General features: G+C 38.0%; 1 long non-coding RNA gene across 1 annotated transcript in view; it reads right to left on the bottom strand.

Moving 5' to 3' along the window:
* Positions 1-315: 315 nt before the first annotated feature.
* The window catches only part of LOC130680441 (uncharacterized), a 259,909-nt gene continuing 248,394 nt past the window's right edge, over positions 316-11,830 (bottom strand). The window contains exon 3 of the long non-coding RNA XR_008993467.1: positions 316-420. This is a non-coding gene — a long non-coding RNA (uncharacterized LOC130680441). The remainder of the gene's footprint in view (positions 421-11,830) is intronic.

Below are 11,830 nucleotides of genomic sequence, written 5' to 3'. Positions count from 1 at the left end.
AACAGGTTCATAAATACCAAGGGTAGGAAGTGGGAGGAAAGGAAAAATAGGCGAAGGGGATAAAGAAGTACAAACTTCCAGTTATAAAATAAATAAGTCATGGTGAAGAAAAGTACCCCGTAGGGAATATAGACAATAATACTGTGATATCTATGTGTGGGGACAGGATAACTATGCTTAGTGTGGTGAGCATTTCAAAATGTATGGAACTGTTGAGTCATTATATTGAATACCTGTAATTATCATAAAACTGTATATCAACCAGACTTCAATTAAAAACGATCTTAAAGAGACAGTAAATGTCATTACTTGTCAGATGTCTTCTTTCTTCACAAATATGTAAGCTCCAGGACTGCAAAGACTTTTTTCTTGTTTCTTGCGTATCTTCATTGCTTGGCCAATGGTCTGGAACATAATAGGCTGTAGAATAAATGATTCATGTGGTTTCTCATTGGTAAAACCCCCAATATTAAGTGTAACAACAATAAACAACAATAATAACAAAAAAGTTGTTAAGATTTATTTGTCAGATAGACAGTAATGGACTTTGAAAACTGATGAAACTTGTGTAGTCAGCTTCATTCAAATTAGACTTCAACAAACAGCTCATAAATTCTACATAACCAACAATCTATTGGACTCCTAATTCATAAAGTCTGTAAGACTGTTTTGTATAACTAAAATGCTTCTAAAGAAGAACATTAAAAATAGATACTCTCAAAGATTTATATCTGTGGATAGAGTGAAAACATATTATTCAGAGACTATGACAGTATAAATACAAGAAGATAAGTAAGATGCATGGGAATGTATCATGTCATGAAATGTTTAAACCGCCACATGGTGCGGGGACAGGGTAGGGATTTATGTGCTGGCAGGACTGTACTCATGCCACTGGGGCATTGCTGGAGAATGACTGCAGCACAAACAGGTATTGATGACTGGAACAAATTGGTGCATTTCAGCCTCAGATGGAAAAAAACCCACAAGAGAATGTTGTCACATGTTCCATCTTTGAATGCCCAGCAGGGAAAACTCAGTGCAATGAAGCTTAGCAGACTTAAAAGCATTACAGGTACCTACAGACTGGCAATAATTTGGACATAACTAGTCCCCTGCCCTAAGCCCACAGTCATTCTGGACTGAATATTAGTCCTCTGCACTTTGAAAATGAAAAGAAAGGACATTATTAATATATACAGTCTCTATTAATATTCATGGCATCATTTTACTCTGACCTACAGAATCTCAAAGCAGATCTAAACAACCACATATAGCGTGCTTTTGCTTGTTCTGATACAGGACCTGTGTGATTTGGGGTGATGGGGAGATGGATAGTCTACTTACCAGACAGTGGCTTCAAGTGTCTCTATAAACTCTGATGAAATATGAGTTTGTAAATACTGACTGTAGCACTTCTGAGTGAACACAGTCACCATATGCCCTCCCAAAACACAAACATGCATCTCTCCTGCAAAATTTTGTTCTGTTTTTCAAACTGTGTAAGCTGTTCTTTTCATAAAATAAAAATATGTTCTATATGGAACAACCTCTGGTTGAAAGTTTAAAAATCAGCTGGTCATTTACTGGCACAATGCTAAGCAACTGGTTTCATTGATTTTTTTTTTTCTTTACTGAGATTTCATACAAACCGTAAACAGTATTTTATGAACACAGTTAAATCCAAAGAAACTGCCATTTGGATCACGTGCAACAGATTTAATTTTCCAAATAATCTACACTTTTTGAATGGATTTTTATCAGGTTTGTGTTCCTCTATGTAAAAGCACTGCTGGAACTAACTAGTTGACTCAAATGCCGGTAGACAAAGATTATGTTAATAATCATCTCTGCATGCAGGACTAATCGGGGACAAAATGAGCATTAACTCATAGAAGGAAAGAAATAAAGGCACCATTTCTTTCACAAAACAATGACTTCATTGGTCCATTAACAGAGGCAGCATTTCATTTTCCCATCGTTACTGTGTATTTGGAAGGTAGGAGATGACATCCAACAAAGAGCATAAAACTAGTAGACAGGAGGACTTGATTGAAATACTGGGCTTTGGAGTCAACCAGATGGATTTGCATCCAGGTTCCTTCATTTTATCTCCAGAATCATTTAGGCCCTAGGCCTCCATTTCTGTATCTGTAGATTGGATAATGATAGCATCTAACTCCTAAATTGTGAGTATTAAATGAGATAATATATAAAAAATATATAATTTTGCACAATGCGTAACACATAATGAATACTCATACATGATAGCTCTTAATCTTGGTGGACTGAACTATGTCATTAACCAGCAATGTGATTTTTAGCTGGTTGATACCTTATTTTGGACCAGAGACTATACTAAAACTTCTATGTGGGTTAAATTAACATAAAGTTAAATTTGCAATGTAAAACAATTTTTTCCTTGTTCAGATGGAGAAAATTAGGACTCAAAGATGTAAAGTAATTGTCCCTATATGACAGATGTGGTTTAAATGACCTCAAAAATTTGAATCCAGGCTATGTGTGAGAGCCCACACATTCATCAAAATAGAAGAGAAAAGCAAAAGAAAGTGATTCCTACTTATAAGACAAACAAAAAGGACAAGGGAACTGAAACTTCCTGGAAGTCTACCCTGCACATGCTTAACACTATGCTGTCTAATACGTACAACCCATTGAATTCTCACTAAAATTCCTAAGGAACCATTACATCTATTTTAAATTATAAAATAGTATTCACACCCATAAAAAAAGAACACATTGAAAACAGAATGAAGTTCTGTTGAAACTCCATGAATGATTTCCCTTTCCTCATACCATCATTACAAGTAACTAATATTCATAATTCAATATTCAATATCTCCATCATTTTAAATATTTTTACTACATGTATTTATCCTAAGCAACATAAAGCAAAGTTTAGGGTATTTTAACTTCACATATGGCATTGCATTTTATGGGTTTTTCAGACAATTTTTTTTCACTCAAATACATACCATAACACTCATCTGTTATGTGTACTCCTGATTCCTTCAATTTCACTATTTTATATCATGAAATTTTAATGAAATATCACATTTTATGTATCTGCTAAGTTGTAAGAAAACATCACAGTTTATTTAGCCATATGGTCCCTGTTGAAGCTACTACACATAACGTTTCTCTGTATATTTGTACAACACCCATGTATAAATGTGCAGGACTCTCTCTAGAACGTACATCTGGGACTTGAATTGCTATGAAGGAAATGAACATTTTTAAGCCATCCTAGTTATTGCCAAATGGTTCACTTAACTCTATTAGACACTGACAAATTGTTATCCAAAGCAAGTGCACAGATGTGTAAGGGTTCTTACTCCACATACTCTTCAACAATAGACATCATCAGACTTTGACATTTTTGCGCATCTGATGGGGATGTGTTAGAATTTGTGCTTAAATGCCATTGCCCTTATTACTAGTGATACACGGAGTATTTTCTCATGTTTATTTGATAGTCAAGTTTTGTCTCTCCTCTACAATTTTGTCCTTATACTTGTCATTTTGTAATCAGGCTAATGCGTTTTTCTTATGACTATGTTGGGATTGTTTTTATTCTGGATATTCATCTTTCTTTAGTTATTTGTATTTTTAATATCTTCTTCCAGTCTGTGCAGTTTTAAAAAAAATACTGGTGCGATAAACTTTTAAAATGGTAGCTCAAATTTAAAATAAGACATAATAAGCACAAGTCATACAGTATTTATAAAGTCAGTTTGTGTCTAATAGTCAGAAAGATTGTTCCATAATTTTTTTTCTAAAATTATTAAAGTTTGCTTCTTATAATTTGGTCTTTGATCCACACAGAATCCATTTATGTATATGATATGGGTTAGGAATCTTGTAACATTTATTTCCACGTGGGTTTTTAATTTTCCTGCCACCGGCTTACACGCCACTCTCTTTAGGCAGAGTCAGGAAGTAGATACTAATATAATTCTGAATTAATTGACTCAGAGACAAACAGAAGTTCAGTAACCTGGCCAATATTCCTCAGCTAGTAAACAGTGGGGCCAGGATGTGACCCCAGAGAGTCTGGCTCCTGGGCCTGTGCAGAAGGGAGGAACGTGTGTCTGCGCCAGGATTTCCACAACAAAAGAAGTAGAATGAAAGAATACCAAAAAAACTAAACTTCTTCCTTCACAATAGAGCTATAGGGCAATGTTTTCCATTCAGGTGTGTGGCTTTTTGCCTTCTACTCACGCTGAGTAGTTTGTGCTTGATGCGTTTAGTGTTAAAAGCAATGAATTCAATTAATTAATTCAGTTGATCAATCAGTTAATTTATTACCTGTAACAAATGGTCCATTAAATAACTCAATCAATTGATTCAATTAAAACTAATTAATGATCTAGGTCTTAAGAATGCCTGAATATATCATGCTGGTGCCTGTACTCACTTACTTCCAATTTAAGACAAACCTAAAGGTATAAATACTATACAACTGCCTCAGATGTAAAGAATAAAAAGTACACCAGGAATTATGGATCACAGCAGAGGGACATTTATGCTGGGTGAGGTAGGAGGGGGTAAGGGGAGTTTTCAGGAAAGTCTCCTGAAGTGGATGTCTTGTGAGCTATGATCAGGACAGTAAGAAATGTTCATCAGACAGTCTGAAGTCCAATTCCTGGCAGAGGAAATAGCAGCAGCAAAGACATACAGGTGATGATCAGAACATTCCTGGGAAATCACTAGCCTTTTAGGGTTGCAGAATTGCTAAACGCAGGTGGGATCCGAGGTGAAACCTGGGCAGCAAGCAAGAGCCAGTTGTAGGAGAACATTTCTTGTGACAAGGAGACGGCATTTTCTCCCGAGGCTGATGAGGCACGTCATCACTGCGGTGTAAACAGAGGAGCGGCTTCTGTTAGACGGGCGGCGGAGAGTCACTGGCAGGCTGCTGCAGTGGGCAGGTGACAGACAACAGGGGTCTGGCCCAAGGCAGGGACACAGAATCCTCCGCGGCACTGTCTCTGCTCCTGCCGGGGAGTTACAAGCTGCCAGCGCCTCTGTACTTTGGAATCTTTCACCATCCATTGGGAATATTTATTTGTAGATCTGTTTTTTTCCCCGATAGTGTCTAGAGAACAGGAAAACATGTGAACTGCCTCTGAACCAGACTCACAACATTAAACCCCCCTCTCCAATTGCCTCCACTTATCCTTCCTTTTTTTGGCAGCACAAAACAAAAAACAAAAATAGCCCCATAAGCAAAATGCCAGAACGTAACTTGAGGAATCTGATGCAGCCCCTCTTGACAGAGTACACGGAAACGGCAAATGATAACGTAGTATCTCAGGGTCAGCAGCTTGGGGGGACGCTCACCACCTCCAGCCCTGAAGGAGCAAGAAGAGGAGGTGAAATGGTACCCAGGGCAAGAGGGGAACCGAGCCGGGAGGCGGCCTCTCAGGAGTTGTCACTCTGGCCAAGAAATGAGCCAAGCTAGAGGCTCTGCAGGAGGAGTACGGGGAAGGATACCTCAATTTCACTCCTCTCTCCCCCTCCAACATGCTTCAGGGGCCTGCTGTCAAACAGTAGGAGCTAGACTACAAGGGGCTTCTGGATGTCATCCACGCAGATCATCCTCAGCCTTGGAGGCGCAGGCAGGGTGGCGGACGGTGGGGAACAGGTTTGGAGACAGTCCGCATAGAGGTACGCCCTTCACACAATAAGTGCAAACTGTGTTTATAATACAAATGCAACCCAAGGCCAAGCCTGGCCTCCTTCTATCAGTTTCCATCCTCGGGGCACCTGTCTGTATAGAAGCTCTGGACCCACACCGGTGGTAGTCCCGGCATCCCACACTGAGAGATTCCTGAGACATCTGCTTAGTTCATCTTTATAATACAGTAACAGGAAAATGTATTTTGCATTGTTTTTTCCTATCGCATTTAGTCTTCTTAGCCATCCACCTTCTCAGATATTTTTTGCTTTATATTTTATAGATGGGGAAATTGTAAGAGAGTAAAGGAAACGATGAGAGGTTAAATGACATGGTGATGCCACACATCCCAATCGGGGCCAAGAACCTACCCCAGGTCTTTGACCTCCAATACGCACTAATATTTCTATTGCACCGTAACTGGCTATTCAGAGCAGTTGCTTTTGAGGGGAAGAAAACTACAGTGGGGTCTGTCTGACCTGATTTAACCCTAACTCTCAAGTAGACCACAGGACCCCCAGGGTCCACTGCAGGTGACACAGAAATCCGCTAAATGAAAGCTTACCTTTCAAGCATTCAAAATGAGAAGGATATCTACTCTGAAGAATTGGCTGTTCTAGTAGAAGAATGGTAAATAAAGATGAAGAGGTTGGTACTAATTAAATGCTGAAAAAATGTAAAATTTGCCTTAACCTGAACAAATAAGACATTTTTTATCCTGATTTATTATAAAAGGCTTCATCCAAATAAATAATAGATTCTGTGATGTGGCACTTTCCAGATTCTCACCTCATGTTTGAAAGATTAGGGTCATCGTAGGTAATAAATACTACAAATAAGCTTGTGGAAAAAAAAGATAAATATTAAGATTGCAAATTGAGGAAATTAAAACTCTGTTTTAAGGGAAATAAACCACTAGAGTCTCTTTTACTCCCCAGATAAAGTAATTGTAAAATATGAACATTGAAGCAGGATATAATGTGCAATTAGGCAATAAGACAAAAACAACTAATTTGCGGGATGCAGAGCTGGACAAATAAAATTAAGACTTACAGACAAACCAATTAATTATAAGTAATTATTTGCAAGCTAAAAGTATTTTTTAAACAATATTCTTTCCATGAAAAATTAGCATACCACAACGATAAGGAATTTCAGTAATGGCTCTATTAAAGAATAAACTGAAAATAAGAGACAGGAAGCTTAGTAACAAGTATGTCAAAGAGATAAGGTTAATAGAGGTTCCAGTACTGGCTTAAAGGCAAAACTGTTTTGTCTTTCTGTATTATTGGTAGCAGTTTCTGTCAGGCCAGGATAAAAAGCGCCAATAGAATGCTCATGATTCCCTTCACTGGTTAGGTATTTATTTCAGGAAAGATTTTGTTTTGTATAACCCTTGTTTTCATTATCCTTTGTTAAACACAGCCACTAAATAAATTTTCCCTATTTTTCCTGGTTGCTTAATCCCTGTGTTTCCACACAGATAAATCTCGTATAATTAGCTTGAGCTTTGGAAAACAGTGCTGCCTGGCGCACATGGAATGAAGTTTTATGTCAAGCCAAAGGACGTTACAACCTGTTGTGGGAATAGAAATGCTTTACTGGGAGCTCCTTGCCCGTGGCTGTACATGAAACTGAAGAGACAAGAGAGGAAATAATTCAGCTCTGAAAACCCTTCTTCTGCCAAAAAGACAAAAAGAAAATATTTTATTTTCATTCACTTTCATGGATATCTGACACCTAAACTTATTATTATTTTTGCCACACTGTAAGTATGCCAATAAAAGTGATGGTGAGAAAAAAATTTTAATCAGACCAAGTTGCAAGTCGTCTATGTCTCCTCAGGGCCTGGCACAGGGCCTGGCACTCACAGATGATTGTTTTATGAAAAATGAAAGGTACAGGCATCAACTCTCTGAGAGCATTCAGTGATAATACTTCCATTCTCACCTTCTGATTCAGGGTCCTAACACTGTATCTTTTTCATCCTCATTGTAGAATTGGTCAGCTGAAGGGGATTACTGTCCTATGGCAGAAGCTAAATTTTGTAAGCAGAGTAACAAGTTCAGAAACTTAGGCAATAGTGACTGTGTAACTATTACTTTTTTTATGTGTAAACTTGACTGGCCATGGGGAGCCCAGATTAAACATCATTTCTGGATGTGTCTTTGAGGGTATGTCTGGGTGAGATTAGCATCTGAATCAGTGAACTCAGGAAATAGATGCCCGCCCCCTGCACCCCCAATGTGGGTGGACATCATTCAATCCACTGAGGGCATAAATAGAACAAAATGTAAAGGAAGGATTTGCCCCGTTTTTCTTCCTGTCTGTTGAGCTGGGACATAGATTTTCTCCAGGCCTTAGATGGTTATTTACAAGATTAACTACCCTGGATTTCAGGCCTTCAGACTGGGACCAGAATTACTTCAACTGCTTTCCTGAGTTGCTAGTTTGCAGATGGCTAGGCACCATGGGACTTGGTCACCATTATTATGTATGCTAATTCCTCACAATAAGTCTCTATATACATGAAATACATATGTATAATATATATTATATAGATAGATATTAGATATAGATGTATCTATGACATATATCTATTATAGATATTATATCTATAATATATATTATGAAGAGATATTAGCACTTATATAACTATATAATTTAGAATAGACTATATATGTAGTTACAGCTGTATTCATATAGGATATTATCTATTTAGAATCTATATAGAGAGAAAATATGTAGAAAATATAGTTTAATTACATTAAAATATAACTATATATTCTTATACATATGGAATATATATTAGCATATATACACATGATATTGGCTTTGCTTCTCTGGAGAAACCTAAGACATTCAAAAATACGTACATAATGCAGGGTAAGAAAAGAAAGAACACTAGACTCAGTCAAGAAGCTCTTGCAAATCACATAGAAAGACAACAGCAATGGGCTGGAGTTGCATTTTTCCATTGCCTTAAAATTTGGTATCAAAGACATGGACAGCACGAGGTTAAAACACAGAATGAGTTTTAGAATGAAAGAGAAGCTTTGCCTCAGTTATTTGATTACTAATGTTCTCTGGTTTATTTTATCTAGACAGTCATTCTCAAAGTGTGGTATCTACCCCTGCACCCTCAGCATTACCTGGGAACTTGTTAGAAAAGCAGATTCTTGGGCTGCCTCAGACCTCCGGAACTAGAAATTCTGGGCACGAGCCCAGCAACCTGTTTCACTAAGTCCTCTGAGTGATTCTAACGTGGACTCCACCCGAAGAACCTCTAATCTCCACGATTTACCAATTACTTACTTGGTGTGTGTTACACAGCACATTATTATTTAATAAAGCATCCATTCTTTTAAAACACACAGAATACAACAGTTTTGGAGCGGTGTTCTTATGGAAATAGCAAATGAAAAGCTGAGGCACAGCATGCCTCACCTTTTGGGTCATTTTTCTATTTTGCACTGGGATATAGTAAGAGCTACTGTGTCTGTGTTACTCCATTTCCTCTTAACTCTCCCAGCTCAAAAAAGGGCCAATGATCCAAGCCAGACCAGCAAGAGTCCCTGCCTAAGATTCTTCTAGCGGAAACTAGAGTGAGAAACTCTTTCCTCGCTGATTTCCTGAGCCAAAGGGATGTGAGTGAAGGATTTCCCTCAGCCATGCTCTTTGTTATGAGGTTACATTTATAATGTTGATGCTCCCAAACCTCAGTCTCCAGTGCAGACGCCTTCATTGAACGTTAGGCTCTGATGACTTGAGTTCACTCATCATCTCTCCCCTCTTGGTTGATGGACATCTTGAACTTGATGCCTCCCACACTGAATTCCTGATTTCTCCCAACCGCATTCCACAACCCTGCCGCTCTCACTTTCTCATCCCAGCCAATGGCTCAGTTAACCACCTACCTAACTGTGCACCTGCTCAGGGATATTGTGAATTGCATAGATTTTTCCTCTCTGAGCTCCCACATTTAACCCATGAGCTAGTCCTTTTAATTCTACTTTAAAATAGATCCTGAAATGAACAATTTCTTGTCAGCTTTACAACCTTCACCTTACTCCAAAGCACCGTAACTTCTCACTAGAACTGAAGTGTCTACCTCCCAGCTGGTTTGTTTCTACTCTTGACCTCTTACAGCCTGTTCTCCACTAAGAAGGTATTTTTAAAGATTAAGCCTGATTCTTTCAGTTTCTGCTTAAAATAATCTGATGACTCACAACTAAAGTTAAAATAAAATCTGTAGCATTCATTGTGGACTAATCTGCCTTAGATAATAGATTTTTGTTCATTCAAAATGAACTTATGTTCATTACTCCACTTATGTCAGACTTATCCGTATACTCTCTCTATATACATAAAATGTATACTCTAAATCATTTTCATTTTAGGGTCTTTATATATGCTGGGGCTTCTTCCTGAAATTTACTTGTCCCAGAGCTCCGAGGGACTGATTCTATTTGGTCCCCCACATCTCAACTCAAATATCACTTCTTCAGCGGCCTCCCTGACCACCCAATTTAAAGTAAATCACTCTCTTCCTCCAATCATACTCCATTACCTCATCCTACATTGCTTCGTTTTATAAAATGCATTACTATTTGAAATTAGATTACTTATGAATTTATTTTTAACTTCCATCTTTACCCTTTGTAAGAGGGTATGCAGCATATGGGGCTCTATATACACTTCCAAAGAGCTGATCTGCCTTGAGTATTACTCTGCCGAGTTTAACACAATTCTCATGCATATGTAGGTGCTCATTAAATTCTTATGGGATCAGTTCAAGAAATCAATGTGGGACAAACCCAAATGCAGCAAAACGAATCAAGTCTTACATGGACAGAAAGTAAGAGAGGAACCTCACGGTGGTCAGGCTCTTGGGTCCTTCCTGTGCAGACCTTTCCCTTTCTTCCTCTTTGCAGAGTTAGGCCTTGTAAACCAGTAAAAAACAAGTAAGCAAACAAACAAACAAGGCATGATTTAATTTGAATAGGGTTCCTACCTCTTACAGCAGAAAGATGTGAGACACACAGTTGCCTATCCATAGCAAAGCTTTGGGGACAAAGACTAAATTCGTTCCTTCTTACATGGTAAAATTCTTGGGGGTCTTACACATCTTGGAAAATAATTAATAGAAAATATTATGCACACTATTAGAAAAGGACTTAGCCAAAGCAGTATGGAAATGCCCAGCTCTGGGTTTTTTTTCTGTGTGATAACCAATGGAAAATTAGCTATAGTCTGCTCATCCAGGCCAATAACTATAGGCTAAATTTAGCTTATTATGCAGCAACTGATTATTGAGATTGCCAGAAGAACATTTTCCAAAATAATTAGGCTGAATGAACATTAACTTCAAGTGACCACGCATAGGCAGGGTCTTGGTGGCCTTTCCAAAACTAATACACTTTACTCTGTCATAAAAATATTGGATTTTGTTGAATTAGCAATAATCTTTTTTTTTTGTCTAAATGGAATTATAGAGGCAAAGCAATATCCAAGTCATCTTAGATTAATTCCTTTCATATTTATATACCGTAATGTAAAAAACAAAAAGGTGTGACCCCTTACTCATTAATTACCTTCCAAACACATCAACCTAGCTATTCTGGAATAACAAAGCTTGTTGGAATCTCAAAGCCTCTGAGCTCTTGCTGACCTCACTGTACAGCATGTCCTTCACTTTTCTGCTTGCCTCGCAGGTGTTGGCTTAAATATCACCTCTTTTGAGGCCATTCTTATCTATCCTAACTAGACCTCCCTATTATTGCATGCTTTAGCTATGTCATTCTTTTCTTTATAGAACTTGTCATAGTTGATAATTATTCCATTAATTGTCTGTCCACTTGGCCATGATATTTTACTTCCTACTAGAAGGAAATCACCTCCAGTAGAGCAGAGACCATTTCTGTTTTATTCATCACTCTATCTCCAATACTTGTCTCATAGGAAATGCATAATCCCACCCCAGTCCACATGGGAAAATGAGTCTTGTAAAAGATAGGGTCTGAGTTCCCTTAGTAAGTCCCAGTGCAAACTACCTTCCGTGTGAAGGACTGGCCACAAAGTGGCTCGTTGAATCTAGTCCCATGGACCTAAATATTGGCTCTGTGCTGATGA

The sequence above is a fragment of the Manis pentadactyla genome, chromosome 13 (assembly GCF_030020395.1).
Source record: "Manis pentadactyla isolate mManPen7 chromosome 13, mManPen7.hap1, whole genome shotgun sequence".
Lineage (NCBI taxonomy): Eukaryota > Metazoa > Chordata > Mammalia > Pholidota > Manidae > Manis > Manis pentadactyla.
Note: the sequence above shows the minus strand (reverse complement) of the source record. Positions and strands in the feature narration are given on the sequence as shown.